General features: G+C 48.1%; 2 long non-coding RNA genes across 2 annotated transcripts; both read left to right on the forward strand.

Moving 5' to 3' along the window:
- The first annotated feature begins 5,521 nt into the window (after nt 1-5,521).
- Nucleotides 5,522-21,558, forward strand: LOC308069088. The gene is made up of 2 exons (XR_013930284.1): nt 5,522-5,634; nt 21,452-21,558. It is a non-coding gene; the product is annotated as an uncharacterized lncRNA (long non-coding RNA).
- Nucleotides 8,112-16,847, forward strand: LOC308069081. Its single transcript, XR_013930277.1, has 3 exons — nt 8,112-11,822; nt 15,329-15,516; nt 16,365-16,847. It is a non-coding gene; the product is annotated as an uncharacterized lncRNA (long non-coding RNA).
- Nucleotides 21,559-21,940: the final 382 nt, after the last annotated feature.

Genomic DNA, 21,940 nt, shown 5'->3' on the forward strand with positions numbered 1-21,940 from the left:
GCTGTGTAATACAGACTCTGGAAATGCACAAAGTTTCTGAGCCCAGTTTTTTCTCCGCTGTCGTTTTCTTAGCACGGAGAGATGCATTTTGATCTGATTGGCTGTTATGTGGACCGTTGTGTCTGGGGTTTCAGAAATCATTTGTAAACTGATCTTTAATTGCAATATGTCATGACAGATTTCTTTTTCCAGTTGCCGTCTTGTAAAAATCCTGCGTCAGGAAAATGCTGTTCAGAAGCACACTTGACGCTACTAGGGCAGGAATGCTGATTGTTGGCATGAGCTGCTGCTGCCATTGGTGTCTTCATGCGAGGCAGACCCTTCCCATCTCAGCCACTTCAGCTTTCTTGGCTGTGAAACGCAGAAAGCCCAGCAAAATAGGACTCCGTGTGTGAAAGCAAATGGATCAAGCATGGCGTTCCAAGCTGAGCAGAATTACTAACTTTTTTTTGTTGTGTTATTAGAACCTCACAATGCATAATTTCCCGAGAAGTGTCTTGTTCCTAATTCTCTCTGTTTCCAACAAATCCAGCTGTTCAAGTAGTTTATTGAGTTGTTGGTTGTTTGTTTTTTTTTGATTTATTTCACAACTGATGGTGGAGGAAGGAGGAAGTTCTTGTGGTTAAGGCACATGACTGTTCTTTGCATCTTGAAGCGTTAAGCAAACAGAATGTCTGGACCGGAAGAAATGAAGGAAACATTTTTGACATGTACTGGTGAAGGTATTCCTCTTGTCCATCTGATGTTTCATGTTGAGGAGTGTTTGAACCAATAAGGGTGAGGTGACCTGTAGCTGGAAGAAGTAAGGGAATTCCTGACCTTCCTAGAAGCACCTAATATACGTTTTCCCTTGAGAGCACAAGTATCTGTCCTGCTAAAAAGAAACGGAGAAAATTCTGTTTGTTTCCCTCTGCAGTCTTCCACTTTATTGCTTTCCTTAAATGTCTTCACCATTACCGTATTCTTGCTGCTCGATTCACGAGAAAAGTGCTGAGCAGGTAGACGGGGAATGCCAAGAGAGAGATTTCTTGTTTCCTGTGAAGTGCCAAGAAGGAAGCGACTGAAGTAAGAGGGAACCCTTGCAGGTGGCATTGCAAAGAGCTGTGATACATTGGTGGGGTTGAATGTTGAAAACTATTATCTCGTTTGTTTTGTAGTGTTTTTAAATTATGGCTTAGCAGAGCTGGATGATGAAATAATTTGCCATGAAACGCTAGAGCACTGCTCTGGGTCTTCATGGCGCTCTGATGCTGTACAAGATAAATGAAGTTGTCCGGTTCACGGTGGGTAGAGGAGTGGTCAGAGGCTGTTCATCCTCCCACGAAGGCTGGATGAGAACTTGCATTGCTGTCCAGGAACAGGTTTTTGGCCCTTTTCCGTTTGGTTTCTTCTAGTCATGGGATTCATCGCTCCATGAGGGCCACTGGCACCTGCTCCCAGCCACGCTGAGTTTGGCCTGTTCGTAAATGTCCTCCTTCTAAACTTGTGGTTCATAGTGTGCCGCACATCTCACCAAGTTTTAGAGGGAGCGTTTGAGTTTGACTCAAAAACTAAAAAACAAAAAGTTTTCAGGTAGTTGCTGACCTGTTCTTTTCTATCTTAATCTGCATCCAGCAATCTCCATTTTCCCCAGATACATCCTGAAGGTAGCGCTTTTCAGAGCAGAGTGGCCACCATCTGGCTTTGCCCTCGCTCGCTTCTTGGTGCGTCCTTTGCCATTAATCTAGTGTGTGAACTTGAAGAGTTGGGTGACGTTACTGCCCCGTGTTCTCGGGTACAGCCTCGTTTTGATCCTTTTGTCCTGTTAATTCTCTTGATATTTGATGTGGAGCTTTAAGCAGTCAGCTCAAGAAAACACTCTTGGATCCCAGCGGTGTCTGCAGTCATCCTACTGAACAATATGATATTTAAGCACTGAGAAGCAAAAAATCCTGGTTTAGAACGTAAACTTTCAGCAGTGGGAAGAAAAGCTGAGTGGGATGAACGGACAGCATGTATTCGTGGAAAGATGTATTCTTGATTTAGTGGAAAAGAATGGGAAATCAACCCACATCATTGACATTAGCTTGTCGCAGAGGGAGTCTGCATCTATCCTTACCCAGAAAAGGATGTTTTCTCTGTGTGGTACTTTGGAGTGAAAGGTGCTATAAGGAGTATTATTGTGATAGTCAGTTCTTACTTAGTAGTGACTTGTTGCCGTGGGGAATAAAACTGGCTGACTTGACTGCTTTGCTTGTAGTCTACATCATATGTGAATGGAGAAAGTGCTGTTTCTTCCGCAAATATTAAGGAAACGGAAGGAGGTTGTTCTCAGTGTCCCTGTCCCCCCCGCCCCCTTTCTTATTTGCTACTGTTGATAACTTACTGGGACTCTGCTTTCGGCAGTGTTAGCGAGACCTAATTGAATGCACAGTTCTCGTTCACTGCTGTCTAGTGTTGTCTTGTGCTATCATCGGGTAGTTGTGATCAACACTGGGAGGCAGGTATCGGAGGTGTTTCCAGTTTGGGGACTGGGGATAAGCTGGCTTCCGTGCAGCTGCCGTTCTTATTTCTGAGTCACTGTTAGGTCAAAATGAAGCCTTGGCAGAATGGATAAAATGTGTTGATGTCTCAGCTGCTTTTGTGGAAACGGCAGATTTTTGTTTTGTTTGGAGAATCTGGTTATCACAGTTTGATAGGATTTATTTTGCTGTCCTTTTTAATTACTGCTTTTTTCCTCCCCTCCTCCTCTTCTGCTCCTTCCTTTTTCTCCTGTCTGCATGTGCCCATCAGACACGTTACCGGGAGCTGGCAGTAGCCCTGGATTCCAGCAATCTTAACGAACAAGCAGTTCGTTACACAGATAGAGGAGTTGGTAAGAAACAATCCAACCAACCAGTCTGACATGGTCCTCGCTGCTCCTCCAAGCTCTTTGGGTGTCTGCAGAGTTATGGGTTCTCTCCTAGTGCCACAAGGAAGGCTGCTTACACAGCACTCTGTAGGGAACAAAATGAGCTGCACGGGAAACCTGTTCAGCGGCCTTAGACGTTGAGCCCCTTGTGAATGTATTGGCTCAACTGAGGAACAAGAAACGGAGTTTTGTTGTTTCCATTTAAGTGTGCTCTGCCGATCTCATCAGGCTTTCCCTGGATGATAAGCATCCTGATAAAACAGCTATTTCTGCGCCTGGTCCGAATCCTTGAAACACACAATTCTGGTGCTGGCTGCAGTGTGAAAAGCTGTTTCTGCAGGTGGTGCTGCTGGTCTAACGATATCGGCAGAGTGGGAGCAGTAGGCCTGAGAGGGTCTGGGGCTGGTTTCTGATCATATCCTCAGCTTCTCTTGGCACGCTGAGTGAACTGCTTTGTCCTGTGGCCTGCATGGATTCCCGCTGCAGCTTTTCAGCCTTCAGCTTTAACACTGCAAGAAATGCAGCCAAGTGGACTTGTTTCAGTCTGAAAAGAGCCTTTCTTGTGTGAAATGCTTTTCCCCATTTTGTTCCTCTGTAAAAGTACACTTTTTGCAGCAAAGTTCAGCATTTCCCGGTGTACGCCGTGACCCCCCCTTGTTGTTTTCCTTTGGGCTTTGGGTTATTTTTGTTCCATTCTGTTTCTTTTTGTGTTTTAGCTGGGCTGCAGAGGAACTTGGCATAGTGCATTGCCCACCCAAGGTTCTCCTTGTTTGCCTGCTTTTACGCCGGCCTGCAGCTGTGTAGGGCCTTTGCTGCATTGGTGGTCTTGCCTTTGCTTTTGCTGGTTATGTTGTGCATGGGCATTGCTAGAATCAAAACCTGTCACTCATCGCTCTTCCGTCTGTAGTCATCTTTCAAAATGCATTGAAGTAGTAGCAGTAGTAGTAAAGAAAGAGCTTGGACAATGCTCGTTCTTTGGGAAGGCAAAAAAGTCCTGCGTATGTAGTTAGTTACGAGGCATCTGTGAAGAAGCTGTCAGGGAGACAACAAGCAAATAGCAAACGCAGCAGCACAGTTGTGTGGCGGCCTGGGTAGGCAGCTGCCACCTTTGTCTCCTTCACCTCATATCTAAAGGTGCATTACCTACGGACAACAAATCTCCAAATACTTCACCGCTAAGATGGAAATGGGCTAGGACAGAATTACCCCTTCTCTTTGTGTCTGGCTTCAGCCCTCCCATACCACCTCCTGCAGAAGTCTGCCAACACCAGTGCAGCTCTGCGTGACTTAAGGCCAGCTCTTCAGTGGAATAAAGGTCTGAGGTCTCAGTTAAAGGAAAAGACTACGTTTTTGTTTGGGGTTATTGGTTGGTTGGTTTGTTTATTTATTTATTTATTGGTGTTTTTTTTTTAAAAACCCCAGCATTTCTGGCAATCATCCCAATACACCAGGATTACTGCCGTCAGTTGCACAGATGTGGGGATGCGAGTTTAACTGAAGTTGGTAGATGCTCAGATGTAGACATGGAGGGGTTTCAGCAGCGGTGTTGGAGAGCAACTGTGGCAATCTACTGAGCGATGAGAAAGATGCCTGGCATATGAAGTACATTAGTGAAGGCAGCTCCAGATCTCGTATTTTTAATAGCTAAGATGAACTTCCTAGTCCTCTACAGAAAGGACAGTGGAAATTCTGTTTGCGTGAATTGGGCATGTATCCTACTTTGTTGAAGTGAAAATGTGTTTCAGATGTGTGAGAGTATTTTCTCTTGACACTGGTGCATCACTTTTCTTCCACAGAAAGAGCAGAGCCAGGAGGCAGTGGATCAGCTGGAGAAGGTAAAGTGTGTCCTGGTTTTGGATAGGCAGAAAAATAGTATCTCTTCCTTGGCGGCGTAGAGAGTATTGTGGGCTGTGGCCCAGGCACGTGTGGTCTTGTCTTATGTTAGATTCAGTTTCATTTGTCGCGTAGGGTTGAATAACTTGACTTGATGAGTTAGGCCTGCCTGGCAGGTAGCGTTCTTATTTTGACACAAGCGAACGTTTAAATACTCAGGTATTAGAGGAGTGTGGTGGAGGCAGGAGAATACAAGTCCTTGCCAGTAGCTTGCTTCCAAGCACTACTGTTTTTATGCTAGCAGCGATGGTGCTGTGCTGTTACTGCCAATCTAGGATGGATAAATAGTGAAGGCGTTCAAATAACGCAAGGCTGAAGTATGTCTTTAAAAAGACTGCTGTCGTTTCGATGCTGCAAGTACTACCAATGTATCACTGCTTTTTTAGTTTGACACAAAACAAGGGTTACCCATCTACTTTTTTGTGCTAAGTAGGCATCATTTCTTTATACAGGAAAAGAAGGAGTTGGAAAAGAAATTTTCTGAAGAGCAAGCCGCGCTGAGGAAACAGCTACGGGTAAGGCAGAGCCTCCATTACAGTAACACTACCTGCCTTCTGCTGTTCTCTGGATTACTGACCATTCGTAGTCTTTACTCGGGAAGCCACGAGCGCGTTCCTTCAGGAAAACTGGCAGTCAGCCCGACTGTGCTTAACTGCACGAGCTCTTTACCTTTACTGAGTTAGCCTTTTGTGGCAACAGTGATGTTGCAGTTACAAGCAAAGAAGTTTTGTGCTGAGCCGATTTTCCTTTCCCAAAGGTTCGTATCCAGACTACTGGAATTGTAGCTTCTGAGAAGTCTGAGTTGCAGGCGGCACTTGCACGTACTCAGCAAGCTGCAGGGAAGAAATCAGGTAATTGACTGTGGGCACTCCAGCTCAAGCTGTTGGTCAAAGTGTGAATTTCAAGCCAGAGGCATGACAGTTGCTGGCAGCCAGGTCACAGCAGTGGCCGACTCCTCGGTGGGCAATAGTGGGCACCATCGCTGCCTCTGTCCCCCGAGCTGCCCCCAAGTGGGAGCATGTTGATCCCATGGCAGTTGAGGTTCTTTAGTGCATCGCTAAAGCCTTGTCAGCCCTGTTCAGCCCCGGTGACTACCCCAGGCTGTTCCTTTCTGACTTTCTTCTGATCCTTTTAAAACTTAGTTCCCTTTTCGCCACCCTCACTCCCACACAGCTATCGCATAAAGGTAGGTTTTACCCGAGCCCTTCATTCTGAACCAAGTTTGAGCAACAACTTCTATTAGAAAGAAAGATCCCAACCAACATATTGCCTATTCTGCAGAGGAAGTTTCGTCATCTCCCTCAAAGTGAGGATGGTAGTTACCGAGAGCTTTACTGCCCAGAGCTGCTAGTGAGCCACCTGTAGAGCCAGGGGCGGAACCAGGTCTGCTGACTTGCAAAGCTCTGTGCTGCCTTAAGAGCTTGTTGACAAAGTAGAAAGTGCTGTTTAGCAGTTCCAAAAAGCCCTTTGTGGTCCAGCCTCAACTCACTCTGTTCTGACTTGTTCAGGAGAAGCCGAGAGCCTTGCTGATCGTTTACGTTCATCTCGCCAGAAAGTAGTGGAGCTGGAACGTACTTTGTCCTTCGTCTCTATGCTGCAGGAACAGGCAGAGAAGGTAAGAGTCACCTCTGCTTATGCTTCACCAGCAGCTCTGCCTTTGGCTATTTGCTTGTCAGTACGCTAATGCAAAGTCTGTAGTCCCTGCTCGGAGAAGAGGCAGAAATGAACATTCTGAATTGTTAATTAACCTTGTAAAGCCCTGTGTTCTCCATGGTCAAGGCAAACTTCATTCAGGTTTCTGTGACCACTAATCATATGGTCCAGTTGCTGTCTTCAGATCCGGCACCTTACTTCATTAGTCTTGCCAGCTCCACGCAACAGAAGCGCCACCGAGACCTTGTCTCAGGAGGGTCTCCATCAGGCAGACACTTCAGTATTGATATTCATCCAGAAGTCTGCAGAAAGGACCTCACGTTCAGTTAGTAGCATCGCGTTTGAAAAGGCTGAGCAGATTTATTCCTGGCAAATTCAGGAGGTTCTAAGCAACCTGTCCTGAAGGATTTTGCCAAAGTTCTGATGCTTTCCAGTTCAGCTGATGTGCTAAAGGTGAAGTATTTTGCTGAAGTCTGCAGCTGAATCATTCATTTCTTTTTTCTCCAGCATAACAAACAGTTAATGAAGGAGGTAGAAGACCTGAAAGAGGAGCTGTACAAACAAAGGTAAGTCCATCTGCTGCTTGTTACTGCAGAGTAACACTGCTCTTCCCGGTAGAGCCACAAAACTTCACAAGGGGCATGCACCACAGGTGGTGACTTGGGAGGTTGGATATTCAGCTTAAAAAACGTGACTGGATGTGATGTTTCTGTGATTCTAAGTGTTAAGACTAGCTGGATTGTAAATTTATGACATGTACTTGCCCGGACCCATAGTACATACAGTGATGCTGCTTTAATTTTGGTTTGTTTCAGCAAAAGTAGTGAGGAAGTGAAGCAGGAGAATTTAGAGCTGTCAGAAGAGATTGACTTCCTGTCTTCCAAGATCTCAGCTAAGGATTTGTGTATGGACGATTTGCATCAGAAACTGGAAATGGCTGAACGGAGGATCCAACAGGTGCCCATACTGCTTCCAGGCTGTGAGGGTAGATCACACTGACCGTTGTAAGACTGTGCTTCTGAGAGTGGGGGCAAGGCTTAACTCTTGTTCTGAAAGGAAGGCACAAAACCCCATCAAGGCATCCTCTTGGTCAAAGGCCTTCAGCGAGGCCTCTGAGGAACAGAAGGTCTGTTTGAAGGAGCTGGAGCAGGAGGCTGAAAGCTGTTGTGACGCTGGTCTGCAAAAAGAATGTTCTGCAATATGAGAGGGTGACTGAACATACAGCGCGTGACAATACGAAGACTTTTCCTGCTTTGTATCTGTTTGGCATTTTGGTTACGCAGCTGTCTCGTGGTCTCACTGAGAAGCCAGTTGAATAGGGGTGGTGTTTGTACCCACCCTTGCAGAAGGTGAATTGGACAATGGTAACTTGAAGGTCAGCTGGGGAAAGTTAAGAGAAGCAGCCAGTTAGGAAGGGACTTCAGGAAGCCAGCTGTTAGCAGTTCAGAGAGCAAGCCGGTGTGAACCTGAGCCTGTGAGGGAAGAAACTGCTCTTTTGTTTGTTTTTGGGTCTGGTTTTTTTTTCCTCCCCAGTCAGTGGCTTAAGTTACCCTTGAAATAAAGGCAGCTGCTCCTCTTCTGGGAAAAGTACTGTGTGCCAGCTGACATGCTCCAGACATTGGCTTTAAATTCCTGATGTGTTTGACAACTTTTAAAATCACAGGTTTTTATACCATCTGATCTGGCTGTGTAATACAGACTCTGGAAATGCACAGAGTTTCTGAGCCAGATTTTTAGATTAAGAAAATAGGTTTTAATCAAACAAATAGTAAATATAAAATTGGTAGGGAGGAGCTGTCTAGCTCAGCCTGTTTTACAGGGCTAAAATCTAAGCTTTTTGATTTTAATCTCCTTCCCCCCTCCTCTTTTTTTTTTTTTTTTTTTTTTTTTTAATTGAACATCACCGTGAGTTGGAGCACTTTAAGGTTGCAACATGGATCATGTGGCAGGTTGCTATCAGGGGAAAGGCTATGCAGAAGTGGCGTGTTAACATTTTGCCGTGACTTTTTGATTTTTCTTGGCAGTTGTCAAATCAGGCAGGGAGTCTGGATGCAAAGCAGCAGTTGCAGGTGGCACTGGAGGAGAAGGGCAGGCCTGGAAACCCGGGTTGCTCAGGACTTGTACGAAATGACATCCAGATCTTCATGTCTGTAAAGAAACTTGTGTGGCAGAAGAATGCAGCCTGAGCTTTGCGTTAACACTGGTTTCTTCAGGCTTTATCCCTGAAGCAGTCACTGCCAAATGTATTTAGCCAATATGATTTTCTTTGTGTTTTGTTTTGTTTTGAACAGCTCTCAGGGTCAGTTCCCCGGCTCCAGGCAGAAAGACATCAGTATGCAGAGAAACGGAAGGAGGTGCGGAGAATGTGGCAGCAGTAGGTGCAGCAGTTCTCTGAGCAGGTAACACCAGGGGCAGCGTCACAGCTGCTCTAGACAAACACAGGCAGGAGTGAATGCACCATGAACGTTGTTTTAACTTTTATGGTGTGGCCTTGCAGGTCCATGCAATGGCAGACGAGGAGGAGGAGCACATTGCCTGAGGAGACGATGACGTGGACTCCCGAGTTCAACCAGAAGACCTTTTATTAGTCCAGAACCCACGCTTATAATATCCTCGTTTGCTGTTCACGCGCCCCATACTAAATTATCATTGGTTAATCAATACTGTTCACACACGTCTTGGCTACATATAATTGGTTAATTACTAAGCTGCAAATGCACTGAACTTCTTGCCTTTTTTTCTCTCTTCTTTCTTATCTCTGTGGGTTTCATGTTCTCAGCCAGCCGCCGAGATGTGGCATCGCGCATCCGCCCTGGCCTTGCTTCATATCCCGTCTTCCTTCCGGGCGTTCAGCCAACCTTATCGTACTTTCTCTCTTCTTTAGCCTTCAAGGCCCTTCACAGGCATCGTGGCCTCCAGCACTGGCCATAAAGCTCTCTACACTTCCCCCGTCTTTATTTTGAGCAGAAACAACATTAGAGGTTAAACTACTTTTGAATCATGGGTCTTGTACAGTTCAGCATACAGGGAATAATGGTCAGTATAACTACAATTAGCAATAACAATATTCCTCCGCGTGTTGTAAACTCCTGCAACCGTCTGGTGGTTCCCCGAGACTTGAAAAGATTCCGCAACCCATCTCCCAAAAGTTCATGCCGTAAGCCCTGTGACATGTCCTTCAATTTTTGTAACTGACTGTGAATCGACGCGGAACGGCCCGGAAGGTTCATACAACACATTCCTTAGCGCTGTGCACTATAGGCTACTGCAGAGGAACGAAGCTGGGTTAATGAGCATTGATAACAGACAGCTGTGGGCTGGCTTCAGGGGCGGTGGGTTGGCTGGTGTAGACAAGGTGCAGCTGTGGCTGGTTCTGTGAAGCAGTTGGGCAGCCGAGGAAGAAGCAGAGAGGGTGAGCGTGCCCTGGATGAGGCGAGACTAGAAGGCAGCAGAGGGACTGCCCTGGAGAGTGTGATGGTAAAAGACCTGGTTGCAGCTGGCTCCTTTGGAGAGTGCTGCGACAGGCTACTCTCTGCTGGTCACTTGCCTTCCACAGGTGAGATCACATCCCTCCTTTCTTTGTGTCTCATGCTGGTTTCTTCTCGTGCTCCCTCAAAGTTATTTGACTCTTTGCTGCAGGTTCTCAGCTGCACATTACCAATGTCAAAACAACCCACTGTCTCTGTTCTCTACAATTCACCCCTGTTTGTGGTTTTTGGTTTTGTTTCTTTGTTGGTTTTTATTTTGTAAAAGGTTGTAAAAGTAGAAACAGGAATAGGCTGTGGTGAGTTCAGTTTGTATCTGTATCTCTAATCTGTAGCTAGTGAAAAAAAAATGCGTGGTGGTAAAGCAAAAAAGCTTTGGGAACAGCCTTTGTTGCTCTGCCGTTTCCATTCTCTGTACTACACGTGACCTTAGAAAATAACACTCCTTTGCAACAAATAACCCACAGAGATACCCTCTCTTTAAAAACCAAGCAGCAACTTTACCTCAAAAGAGCTGCTAATAAGCAGCTGCCACAGTAGGTCATAAGAAACCACAGTTAAAGCAGTTGCGCTACCTTGTAAGCGGCACCCGTCTCTTTCCAGGCCCTTCGCTTGCCTGGGAAACACCTCTGCTTCTTGAACACAAACGTTTAACCCACTTGCTTCAGACAGGAAATAAATAAACCCTTGATCAGGATGGAAGAAACAAGGAAACCGTTTCATCCGGGGCTAAACCGGGCAGGTCATACAAGCCACAATCTCCATTTTAATTCTCACATGAGCAAGGCCTTCTGGTAGCATGATGTGTCATAGCATCACGACGGTTAAAACCGTTCATTCCCAGTTTACAGGTAATTGCCTCAGCAACACCTGGGGTAAAGTTAAAATCCTCCTATCCGAGCTCCTAGTAAAACCTGGGTTTGCTTTACCAAATAAAGTGGAAAGAGTTCTCTCTTAACGGGTCCCATAAATCAAGACAACGCTGTAATCAACGTTGCACAGCGCCACGATAAAAACGGTGGCGTAAGAGGACGGCTTTTAGCTCTAAGCCCTAGACCGCTGGGTTTTTTTGAAACAAAAATAATTGAGGCATCACAGCGGCCACTGAGCTCGCCAAGGACGTACTCGGACAATAATTGTGCAGTTTCCTGGTCTAGAGCAAGGTCTTTCTGTTTCAGCTCTTCGATTTCATACTGCAGGGCTTCTTGGCTCGTTCCGTTAGGCTGGCAGGACGCGGGACGGGGCATCTGTAGAGCACAGGAGACATTTCACGCTACCTCAGCCCAGGGGAAGATGCTGCGGTGCTGGGGGGCGCTAATCAGAAATGGAGAAAAGAGGAGGAAAAAAAGGAAAGGAAAAAACACCGTGTCTCCTGGGCAGGGAGGGGGGAAGCTCAGGTAAAAGACTGATGGGTTTCTGTAACGTTGCCCCGCCCCCCATCATATTCTACGGCGTTTTGTAGATTTACAGCGTCAGGTGACAATAAGACCGTAACCCCCACAATTTCGGTGTTCAGAGGCGCTGCCAGGACGAGGCAGCGCCGGGGGGCGAGGCCGGCAGCTCCCCCCCAAGAAAACACACCCCGTGCCGTGCCGGGCCCTGCCGTGCCGGGCCATAGACGGCGGCCGGGGTAGCCCTGGAGCAGGGCCCGCTCCCCCCAGCCCGCGCAGGGCCTCACCGCGGACCTGCAGCCGGCCGCGCCGCTCCGCCGGCCGCCACCGGAGGCCCTGGCAGAGCAGGGGGGCGCCGCGTCAGGGGCCGGGCCGCGCCGCCTCAGCGCAGGCACGGCCCGCGGCGGGGGCGGGGCAGCGGGGGGTACCGAAATCTCGGAATGAAAAACTTCCCGACACCGATGTGAGGGAGAGAAGCAGACACTTCTTTATGGACGGCCGGGTGCGTGAGTGAGCCCTCTCCCGATCAACGCACACCGAGCTTCGACACCGTACACCTCATCCAGGACTGAGTCATGCATCTGCAGTAAGTATTCATGCATGAACATACTATTTCCCCAAAATCATTAACAGACTCTCGCTTCGTATTGTTTCAAAGAACGTCTTCAGAATTTCTTAGTGATTAAGTATTCTTTATTGTCGGCGCCGGGCGTACGGGGGTTCCTTCCACCAATCGTACACACCCAGAGGGGCAGACCATCTTATATTTATATAATGAAACAATTAATATTCTTTTAACGCCTATACATATTCATTACCTGAACCCGCCTACCCTCGCTTCGTATGCTAATTAGCTTATCAGTCTTTCACGCTTGCGCAGATTCTTCCAAAAATTGTGGGCCGGGGTCTTTAGAATGTGGGCAGTGGTCTATGGGAGGAAGGCTGTAGGTCTTCCTCATGGTGTACTTTTCACCTTTTGCTCATTATGTGATGGTCTTGCACATTTGCAGTGTCCTTATCAGTCTGAGGTAATTTCTGCCCTTGCTGGCCATCTGCTTTTCTTGCTTAATTATTTCTTTTACCCTTATCTGTCCTCTCCTGCTGAAGTGTCCCGCTAAAGTTTTAACACAGAAGGTCAGCAGATAGGCGGATGTCTAACAAAGGATAACAGAACAGACACCACAGGTAGATGAGTAACATGTGGCGGTACATGATATCTACAATTGTTACAGTGGCTAACAAACATAATGTTTATTCTTTAATTCTATTCTAAAGTTCATTCACACTACATCACTTTGAAGCATATGCTTTGCTGTGTTTCAAAAGTGATGAGTTGGCAGACTTGTAGAAATCTTTCCCAGGGTTTTTACAATACCCCTTGTAGTTTTACTCAGGGACATCCAGCTGTCCCATTATCTCCTTGGTAGGGCAGCTTGCTTTGCAGATAAGGAGGACAGCTCTCCTTGCAGAGATTTGCAACTTCCTTGTCAGAACAGTCTATATGATCTTTCAGACATTTTAACCCCTTTGTCGCTATACAATTACAAGCTTGTTTATGCATTAAAATGAATATTGGTTTATGAATACAAACTTGACCATGTTATTTACAGCTTATTCACATCAGTATGCTAATCAGCTTCTCAGTCCTTCGCGCCTGCGCAAATCCTTCCAAGAATTGTGGGCAGGGGTCTGCGGGACGTGGGCAGTGGTCTCTGGGAGGAAGGCCGTAGGTCTTCCTCACGGGGTACTTTTCACCTTTTGCCTGGTGTGTGATGGTCTTGCAAGTCTGCAGTGTTCTCATCGGCCCGAGCTAATGGATGTCCCTGTCGACCATCTGGTCCTTCGGCTTGTTTCTTTTACTCGCTCCCTCTAGATAACTTATAAACAGGCCCCTTGTCAGAGAAAGTTAGAGAAACGGACTCCTTCTTTCGCTAGCTCTTTCATTAATTATTTCTTTCAAACTATGGTTCCATGACCTGATTACTAGACCGACATTCTTTGCGTAAATATATTTACCCGTAACTGATTGTCCCCATTCCATACCATTTCTTTATATCAATATTATTAGAGTTCACGATTTCTTGGCAGGTAGCTACGAGTTGTTTCATTCGGTTGCTCTCAGTCCTTGGCCTTGGTACAGGGCTGTACGGAGGATTCCATAGCAGCTTTTGTTGTGCAACTGCTAGTTCCACTGAAATATATTTCTTATTCCTCTATAGTTCTGTGGAAATGATTTTATAAAATCAAATAAGGTTAGTTAAATCTAACCGTTAGCAAATCTGTAACGCGGGGACCCGGCTCCTACCGCCCGGGCCCGGGCCGCGGCGGGGCGGGCGCGCTGCGACCCGCGCTCGGCGGGACCCGCTCGGCCAGGGCTGCCGCCGCCCGCCGGGCCGGTCGGGTGCGCGCGGGGCCGGCCGGGAGCGGCAGGCGCGGGCGCGCCGCGGGGCACGCTGGGAAGTGGAGTTTCCCAGCGACAGGGCCCACTGTGCCGTCAGCGCTGGGGAACAAACTGTCTCCTGTGAAGCTGCAGGTGAGGTTTGGGTGGGGCACGACGGGCCAGTCAGGTGTCACCCGAGCAGCGGGCAGTGCCGGCTGTCACCCGAGCAGCGGGCGGTGCGGGCTCTCAACACGGGGAGCAGGCACTGCAAGGTGGCACCGGCTCCTCCAGTCCCTGCAGTAAAAGCAGAGCTACCGGGCCCGGCAACCTCGAGGCGATGGAGCCCGGCCGCGAGCCCGAGGCGGTGGAGCCCGGCCACGAGCCGCAGCCCGGCGCCGTGCCGGAGCCGGTGGAGCCCGGCCATGAGGCGGGGCCCGGCGATGGGCCGGGCACGTCGCGGCACGGCGATGGGCCGGGCCTCCAGGACGGCAGCGCAGGCTGGGCGGGCCCTGGCTGCTGCCGCCGGTGGTGGGCGAAGCCAAGGCGGCGCAGGCGCGGGGCGGCCGTGGCGGACGGCAGCAGGCGGAGCGGGCTGGCGGCGGGCAGGGAGAAGGTGAGGGGCGGCGGGGGCCGGGGCGGGCCGGGCCGGCGGTGCCGTGGGTCCGCCGGGTTCGGTTTGGCGGTTTTCCCTCCCCCTGGCCTCCCCCACACCCTTTTTTGGGGGTTTTTGGTCTCATGTTACTTATTTCCCCGGCCGCGGCGTCGGCGGCGTATGTGAAAGTCCTGGGGAGGGGAAAGTGTCCTGGAGCGGTTCGGGCTTCCATTTTGGAATTCTGCCAATAACGGGTCCTTCTTTCCCCACCTGGAGGCCGAGGCGCGGCGCGGCCCGGCGCGGCCCGGCCCGGCGGGGGGCCGGAGGGCGGGCTGCGGGCTGGGGAAGCGGGCGGTTGACCGAACTGCCTGGGGCTCGCTTGCCTGGGGGCTTCACCCTGCTGGAGCACAAACGATTCGGCTCGGAAGACCTCGCCGAATTCAAGCGAACGGCTTATCCGACTAGCTTTTCCGGGGTGAAGTGGGTGTGATTGAAAAATGAGTTGTAGGTTGCTTCTCCCCTTAGTTCACAGTGACTACGCTGCTTGTATTAACATGGCATTTGTCTGTAAGGACTGCAATTTTCCTTCTCAAAGTCTTTCACGGAGTGGGAGATCTTACTGTCAGGTGCTGATGTTTCACTTAACATTCAGATTTCATTGCCCTTTACTCGTTTTTCCTCAATGCTCTTAGTTAGAACCCTAAAAAAACCCCACCCCAAGATACTTCTTTTCATCTCCTTTTAGTTGCAGGATGGAGTGTCAAGTCGTTTCCCAGCAACTCTTAGCTGTGTACAAAAGTTGAACGTTTGCAGCTCTGAGCCTCTTGTCGTAAACGCATCACATTAGATCTTACTTTAGCCTTTTTTTTGGACGTGTTTTGATTTTTATTTTTCTTGCCCCCCGGGCGACAAACTCATTGAAGAGCGTTTCTCTTGTCCTTACACTTGGTCTTTTTACCCAGTGGAGCTGGGGCTGGGGGGTTGACATCATTCTCACAGAAGGCATGTTCTGTTTGGATTTCAGATTATTATTATTTTTCACAGCTGAAGGAGTATCAGCAGAAGAAGAGCCCTGGAGCAGCTGCAGCAAGTAAGGAAAACCGCAAAACTAACGGAGACGGTCGACCTGAGACTCCCCCGGGCGATGACCAGCAGCCTCCAGAGAACGTGAGTGCCTCGGTCTTTGTCCCAGCTCACTTGCTACCTCCTTGTTCTTTGGTTTTCTGAACAACGTGACTAGAGCCGGGAAATGGTTATGCGGGTGTAATAGATGACTGGCGCAGCTGCCTGTATCACCAGCACGCGAAGCGTGCCACAATAGTTAGCAGCTACCGCTGCTGGAAGGTGCACACTAGAGCTCAGGGTACGTGCCAAAGCCGCGTCTGATCGTGCGGTGCTGTCACGCAGCCCTGGGTGTGCCCAGAGCTGCTGCTTTGAGCTGCGTGCTCCTGGCCAGCCGGAGGATGCCGGTTTCTTTGGCTACCTTCGATTGACACTTTCTCTCTGTCCTTTTCTGAGCCGTTTCCCCTTTTCTTTCACCTCCTTCAGATTCTGAACATTCTGAAGGTGCCGGTGTCAGACCTGAAGCGCTCCAATGGGGTAGCCATACCCTCATTGGACAGGAGGAAGGGGAGGCAGTGCTCGTGTCCCTCGCAGTGACTCGCTCTCCCTACTGCATGCTTCAGGTTCTGTTTACGCTGGCCTCGATTTCTTGGGTGGAGCCTTGTCCTGACATAGCCCCTCTCAGTTGCTTGAGTTTTGTTGCTGTTTTTATTATCATGGAGCTAGTTGATACCATGCGTTGCCATTGCTCGTAAAGTGCTTGCGCCCTTCTGGTTTGTGTCGAACTGAACGTGTGAAAAAGTGAACCTTGTCGGAACCTCTTCCGCGAGACAGCTGAGCTTTGAGGAAAGGAGGAGTGTGGGGCGAGGCGATAAACTAACTGAACTGCTGAGGGCAAGCGCAGTAGGGAGAGGTAGTGTTTTCTTGGTCTGTATTTCTCCCGCTGTGCGTGTCGTTGCTGTAGTCCCTAGGGCCTTGTTTCTGAAGGGCATGACTCTGCTGATCTGCAGGCAAGCAGCTGCCCTGAGGAAGCTGTCTAGTTATTCCTGCCAACCCATTTTACAACAGGCGATGAAACTTGCGCCGGGGATGTACAGTCTGGCAAGTTCCAGTACTGGGTTTAAATAGGTTTAGGCAGGAAGTCGGATCCTTTGAGTCAAGCGTTTACAGGCTTTAGCGTCTTCACGTTGCCAGGCTTCTGAAGAGGAAAGGGCAGGAACTATGCCGATAAGCAATAGAAACGTGTTCAGGCACAAACATAAAACCCCAGCCTTTTTAAAACAATTCTTTTCAGGCAGTTTATTTAAATGGAAGGCTTGCTCAAATTGTGATAGAAGCTCAGGGAAGTCAAATTTGGTAGCCCAGAATTGTCTTCCGCTGTTGCTGTGGCAAAGCTCTGATTTTCGTTTCACTTGCATCATTTTGGTAGCTTATTTTCCTACCATTGTTTCAGTTCAGTTGTCATAAAGTAACTCCTGTTTCCTACATATCCGTGCGTCTCTTATCAATAAGCGTAACTACAGTAATCACCAGGGGTACCGGATAGATGCAGTGAAACCTGCAAGACGGAATGGAGTTCACTCTGATTTGCCTTTGTATTCCTTTTGTCCTATTAATTCTCTTGATATTTGATGTGGAGCTTTAAGCAGTCAGCTCAAGAAAACACTCTTGGATCCCAGCGGTGTCTGCAGTCATCCTACTGAACAATACGATATTTAAGCATTGAGAAGCAAAAAATCCTGGTTTAGAACGTAAACTTTCAGCAGTGGGAAGAAAAGCTGAGTGGGATGAACGGACAGCATGTATTCGTGGAAAGATGTATTCTTGATTTAGTGGAAAAGAATGGGAAATCAACCCACATCATTGACATTAGCTTGTCGCAGAGGGAGTCTGCATCTATCCTTACCCAGAAAAGGATGTTTTCTCTGTGTGGTACTTTGGAGTGAAAGGTGCTATAAGGAGTATTATTGTGATAGTCAGTTCTTACTTAGTAGTGACTTGTTGCCGTGGGGAATAAAACTGGCTGACTTGACTGCTTTGCTTGTAGTCTACATCATATGTGAATGGAGAAAGTGCTGTTTCTTCCGCAAATATTAAGGAAATGGAAGGAGGTTGTTCTCAGTGTCGTCGTCGTCCCCGTCCCCCCGCCCCCTTTCTTATTTGCTACTGTTGATAACTTACTGGGACTCTGCTTTCGGCAGTGTTAGCGAGACCTAATTGAATGCACAGTTCTCGTTCACTGCTGTCTAGTGTTGTCTTGTGCTATCATCGGGTAGTTGTGATCAACACTGGGAGGCAGGTATCGGAGGTGTTTCCAGTTTGGGGACTGGGGATAAGCTGGCTTCCGTGCAGCTGCCGTTCTTATTTCTGAGTCACTGTTAGGTCAAAATGAAGCCTTGGCAGAATGGATAAAATGTGTTGATGTCTCAGCTGCTTTTGTGGAAACGGCAGATTTTTGTTTTGTTTGGAGAATCTGGTTATCACAGTTTGATAGGATTTATTTTGCTGTCCTTTTTAATTACTGCTTTTTTCCTCCCCTCCTCCTCTTCTGCTCCTTCCTTTTTCTCCTGTCTGCATGTGCCCATCAGACACGTTACCGGGAGCTGGCAGTAGCCCTGGATTCCAGCAATCTTAACGAACAAGCAGTTCGTTACACAGATAGAGGAGTTGGTAAGAAACAATCCAACCAACCAGTCTGACATGGTCCTCGCTGCTCCTCCAAGCTCTTTGGGTGTCTGCAGAGTTATGGGTTCTCTCCTAGTGCCACAAGGAAGGCTGCTTACACAGCACTCTGTAGGGAAGAAAATGAGCTGCACGGGAAACCTGTTCAGCGGCCTTAGACGTTGAGCCCCTTGTGAATGTATTGGCTCAACTGAGGAACAAGAAACGGAGTTTTGTTGTTTCCATTTAAGTGTGCTCTGCTGATCTCATCAGGCTTTCCCTGGATGATAAGCATCCTGATAAAACAGCTATTTCTGCGCCTGGTCCGAATCCTTGAAACACACAATTCTGGTGCTGGCAGCAGTGTGAAAAGCTGTTTCTGCAGGTGGTGCTGCTGGTCTAACGATATCGGCAGAGTGGGAGCAGTAGGCCTGAGAGGGTCTGGGGCTGGTTTCTGATCATATCCTCAGCTTCTCTTGGCACGCTGAGTGAACTGCTTTGTCCTGTGGCCTGCATGGATTCCCGCTGCAGCTTTTCAGCCTTCAGCTTTAACACTGCAAGAAATGCAGCCAAGTGGACTTGTTTCAGTCTGAAAAGAGCCTTTCTTGTGTGAAATGCTTTTCCCCATTTTGTTCCTCTGTAAAAGTACACTTTTTGCAGCAAAGTTCAGCATTTCCCGGTGTACGCCGTGACCCCCCCCTTGTTGTTTTCCTTTGGGCTTTGGGTTATTTTTGTTCCATTCTGTTTCTTTTTGTGTTTTAGCTGGGCTGCAGAGGAACTTGGCATAGTGCATTGCCCACCCAAGATTCTCCTTGTTTGCCTGCTTTTACGCCGGCCTGCAGCTGTGTAGGGCCTTTGCTGCATTGGTGGTCTTGCCTTTGCTTTTGCTGGTTATGTTGTGCATGGGCATTGCTAGAATCAAAACCTGTCACTCATCGCTCTTCCGTCTGTAGTCATCTTTCAAAATGCATTGAAGTAGTAGCAGTAGTAGTAAAGAAAGAGCTTGGACAATGCTCGTTCTTTGGGAAGGCAAAAAAGTCCTGCGTATGTAGTTAGTTGCGAGGCATCTGTGAAGAAGCTGTCAGGGAGACAACAAGCAAATAGCAAACGCAGCAGCACAGTTGTGTGGCGGCCTGGGTAGGCAGCTGCCACCTTTGTCTCCTTCACCTCATATCTAAAGGTGCATTACCTACGGACAACAGATCTCCAAATACTTCACCGCTAAGATGGAAATGGGCTAGGACAGAATTACCCCTTCTCTTTGTGTCTGGCTTCAGCCCTCCCATACCACCTCCTGCAGAAGTCTGCCAACACCAGTGCGGCTCTGCGTGACTTAAGGCCAGCTCTTCAGTGGAATAAAGGTCTGAGGTCTCAGTTAAAGGAAAAGACTACGTTTTTGTTTGGGGTTATTGGTTGGTTGGTTTGTTTATTTATTTATTTATTGGTGTTTTTAAAAAAACCCCAGCATTTCTGCCGATCATCCCAATACACCAGGATTACTGCTGTCAGTTGCACAGATGTGGGGATGCGAGTTTAACTGAAGTTGGTAGATGCTCAGATGTAGACATGGAGGGGTTTCAGCAGCGGTGTTGGAGAACAACTGTGGCAATCTACTGAGCGATGAAAAAGATGCCTGGCATATGAAGTACATTAGTGAAGGCAGCTCCAGATCTCGTATTTTTAATAGCTAAGATGAACTTCCTAGTCCTCTACAGAAAGGACAGTGGAAATTCTGTTTGCGTGAATTGGGCATGTATCCTACTTTGTTGAAGTGAAAATGTGTTTCAGATGTATGAGAGTATTTTCTCTTGACACTGGTGCATCACTTTTCTTCCACAGAAAGAGCAGAGCCAGGAGGCAGTGGATCAGCTGGAGAAGGTAAAGTGTGTCCTGGTTTTGGATAGGCAGAAAAATAGTATCTCTTCCTTGGCGGCGTAGAGAGTATTGTGGGCTGTGGCCCAGGCACGTGTGGTCTTGTCTTATGTTAGATTCAGTTTCATTTGTCGCGTAGGGTTGAATAACTTGACTTGATGAGTTAGGCCTGCCTGGCAGGTAGCGTTCTTATTTTGACACAAGCGAACGTTTAAATACTCAGGTATTAGAGGAGTGTGGTGGAGGCAGGAGAATACAAGTCCTTGCCAGTAGCTTGCTTCCAAGCACTACTGTTTTTATGCTAGCAGCGATGGTGCTGTGCTGTTACTGCCAATCTAGGATGGATAAATAGTGAAGGCGTTCAAATAACGCAAGGCTGAAGTATGTCTTTAAAAAGACTGCTGTCGTTTCGATGCTGCAAGTACTACCAATGTATCACTGCTTTTTTAGTTTGACACAAAACAAGGGTTACCCATCTACTTTTTTGTGCTAAGTAGGCATCATTTCTTTATACAGGAAAAGAAGGAGTTGGAAAAGAAATTTTCTGAAGAGCAAGCCGCGCTGAGGAAACAGCTACGGGTAAGGCAGAGCCTCCATTACAGTAACACTACCTGCCTTCTGCTGTTCTCTGGATTACTGACCATTCGTAGTCTTTACTCGGGAAGCCACGAGCGCGTTCCTTCAGGAAAACTGGCAGTCAGCCCGACTGTGCTTAACTGCACGAGCTCTTTACCTTTACTGAGTTAGCCTTTTGTGGCAACAGTGATGTTGCAGTTACAAGCAAAGAAGTTTTGTGCTGAGCCGATTTTCCTTTCCCAAAGGTTCGTATCCAGACTACTGGAATTGTAGCTTCTGAGAAGTCTAAGTTGCAGGCGGCACTTGCACGTACTCAGCAAGCTGCAGGGAAGAAATCAGGTAATTGACTGTGGGCACTCCAGCTCAAGCTGTTGGTCAAAGTGTGAATTTCAAGCCAGAGGCATGACAGTTGCTGGCAGCCAGGTCACAGCAGTGGCCGACTCCTCGGTGGGCAATAGTGGGCACCATCGCTGCCTCTGTCCCCCGAGCTGCCCCCAAGTGGGAGCATGTTGATCCCATGGCAGTTGAGGTTCTTTAGTGTATTGCTAGAGCCTTGTCAGCCCTGTTCAGCCCCGGTGACTACCCCAGGCTGCTCCTTTCTGACTTTCTTCTGATCCTTTTAAAACTTAGTTCCCTTTTCGCCACCCTCACTCCCACACAGCTATCGCGTAAAGGTAGGTTTTACCCGAGCCCTTCATTCTGAACCAAGTTTGAGCAACAACTTCTATTAGAAAGAAAGATCCCAACCAACATATTGCCTATTCTGCAGAGGAAGTTTCATCATCTCCCTCAAAGTGAGGATGGTAGTTACCGAGAGCTTTACTGCCCAGAGCTGCTAGTGAGCCACCTGTAGAGCCAGGGGCGGAACCAGGTCTGCTGACTTGCAAAGCTCTGTGCTGCCTTAAGAGCTTGTTGACAAAGTAGAAAGTGCTGTTTAGCAGTTCCAAAAAGCCCTTTGTGATCCAGCCTCAACTCACTCTGTTCTGACTTGTTCAGGAGAAGCCGAGAGCCTTGCTGATCGTTTACGTTCATCCCGCCAGAGGGTAGTGGAGCTGGAACGTACTTTGGCCTCCGTCTCCCTGCAGCAGAAACAGGCAGAGAAGGTAAGAGTCACCTCTGCTTATGCTTCACCAGCAGCTCTGCCTTTGGCTATTTGCTTGTCAGTACACTAATGCAAAGTCTGTAGTCCCTGCTCACAGAAGAGGCAGAAATTAACATTCTGAATTGTTAATTAACCTTGTAAAGCCCTGTGTTCTCCATGGTCAAGGCAAACTTCATTCAGGTTTCTGTGACCACTAATCATATGGTCCAGTTTCTGTCTTCAGATCCGGCACCTTACTTCATTAGTCTTGCCAGCTCCACGCAACAGAAGCGCCACCGAGACCTTGTCTCAGGAGGGTCTCCATCAGGCAGACACTTCAGTATTGATATTCATCCAGAAGTCTGCAGAAAGGACCTCACGTTCAGTTAGTAGCATCGCGTTTG

The sequence above is a fragment of the Falco punctatus genome (genome assembly GCF_963210335.1).
Source record: "Falco punctatus genome assembly, chromosome: 9".
NCBI lineage: Eukaryota > Metazoa > Chordata > Aves > Falconiformes > Falconidae > Falco > Falco punctatus.